Raw genomic sequence first — 2,081 nt, forward strand, 5'->3', positions numbered from 1 at the left:
GCTTTAGTATGTTCCTTAAAAAAAAAATCTTATAAATTGATATTAACTATCATAAATTATGAAATTCATGGAGCAAAAATCTCCAGAATCTCTTGGATAACTTTAAAAATGGTGGTGGAAGGGGGGTGTCTCTAGCAGATTAAGCATTTCAGTTTTACTGAAAAGTAAGTCTAAGATTTTTCATTCCAGTTATATAATAGGAAATGGCTAGAAAGCATAATGAAGTGAAATTATACTTCTTACAACTTAATGCTAGTAAATATACATTATTTTTCACATATTTGTTCATGAAGAGATTTTTCCACAGGATTCTTGATATATAAAACGTTTTAAAAATTAGATAACCAGAGAGGACATGAAAACTCTGCAAAGGATTAATTTTAAGATTTCAGAACGCAATTGTCTATATCAGTTAACAAGCCTCTCGACAATCAAGAGTTCCAGCGTTAACTTCCTGTGCAAAATCTTGCAGCATGAAATTTTCCTTTTCTTACAGAAGTGTGCAAATATCTTCACTTAGAAAACATTTTCACTTAAAGACGCTCAGAGTACTTTACCACGGCAATATGAATAACAGTTAGACTAAAGGAGGTATTTTAACATTTTCCAGTCAACCAACTGATTCAGTAATATGACGAAGGCATTAGTAGTTATTTCCACAAATTTTTAAGTTATGACAAACTAACATAACATATTATGGCAGGAGATTATAAAATGTCATATATGTGGCTAGACTAAGGCACTAAGTCATATAAACGATAGGTAACAATTACTTGAAGATTAAATAAGCATGAAAGAAGAGGAAAATGAACTAAATGTCCATCACAGTTTCAGGAAAAAAATATTAACATGAACAACTAAAACACTATAATTGCTATCTTCTATGCAAGTACTAGTCATTTCATGTGGAGTGATTTAAAGTGAGCAGTGTGTTTTGGAAATATCAGTTGCACCAATATATGATCAGATGAGATACACGAGTTATCACCGTCCCTGAATGATCATTTAATAAACCACTGGTTATTATATGGAAGACATCAAATCAAATAATACACTTTTGTCTTACCGGGAGTAATTCTCAGTAAATTCTAGATTAGATGAAAAAAAAAAAAGTATGTCATATTGCTCTCCTGTCCTGTTTCTTATGAGACAGAGCCCTGAGTACACCCTATCCGGCTCAGACGACATGACCCCTGGAACTCACTAAATGCTGGCCCGTGTGTTCTAGCCACATCCGCCCACGTGCTAGTCCCATCTCTCATCTTCTGCTTCTGCTGGTCATCGCCAGACAACATGACTGTCTGTGGTCCTACCTTCTCAGCCACAGCATCGCTGCGTTCAAACTCCGCTGAGTGACTCCCCTGGGCAACGCGAAGCAGGGCATCAAAGAAAGGCTTTGCCAATTCTGTTTCAATCACCTTCGACCGGGAAAGATGGTCCCTCATTTCAAACAATATATTTTCCACAGACAAGTTCTAAGGTAAAATAAACGAGACTAAGAATCAGTCTCAAGAATTAATTACATGCTTTAAGGAAAAAAACGAAGCAGTGGCAAAATAAACAATAAATTAATATAACAATAAATTAACAAGGAGAAAGCTAGCCCATTTATTTGCAGTTGATATGAAAGTAAAATGACTGTATAAATATCTAGCTTTTATATGAACATCCTACTGTTACAATTAATAACTTTTAATTTATCATAAGCTTTACTCTCCTGTTTTGAATTTCAATGCATTATAAATTAATTGTATCACAAAAAAGATTACTTGAAAGTTCAGTTTCGATTAACTATCTCTAGATTTTGCAAATTCCAAGACTCTAAGAAGCGCTTACATTCTAATCCTTTCCATGACTTCTCTTCTGCCCTCGACGGGAATTCTAGCTGCTCTCCCTATTCTTATGTTAGGTGACGAGGCCGTAAAGATGGACGAGAGGCTGACGCCTCCTGTAAGGAACTCTTGGTCCCACGTGATACGTACAGACAAGATGTGAAGATGACCGACCACACTAGAGCAACGAACACAGTGCTCTGAAAACAAAGAGAGAAGGTGCCCGGGGGGCCTGTCACAGGCGTCCCA

At 36.1% G+C, this 2,081-nt stretch overlaps 1 protein-coding gene across 1 annotated transcript in view; it reads right to left on the bottom strand.

Moving 5' to 3' along the window:
- The window catches only part of LYST (lysosomal trafficking regulator), a 134,470-nt gene that overhangs the window by 103,586 nt on the left and 28,803 nt on the right, over window positions 1-2,081 (bottom strand). The gene's annotated exons all lie outside the window — the stretch shown is intronic.

Source organism: Pteropus vampyrus, unplaced genomic scaffold (assembly GCF_000151845.1).
Source record: "Pteropus vampyrus isolate Shadow unplaced genomic scaffold, Pvam_2.0 Scaffold279, whole genome shotgun sequence".
NCBI lineage: Eukaryota > Metazoa > Chordata > Mammalia > Chiroptera > Pteropodidae > Pteropus > Pteropus vampyrus.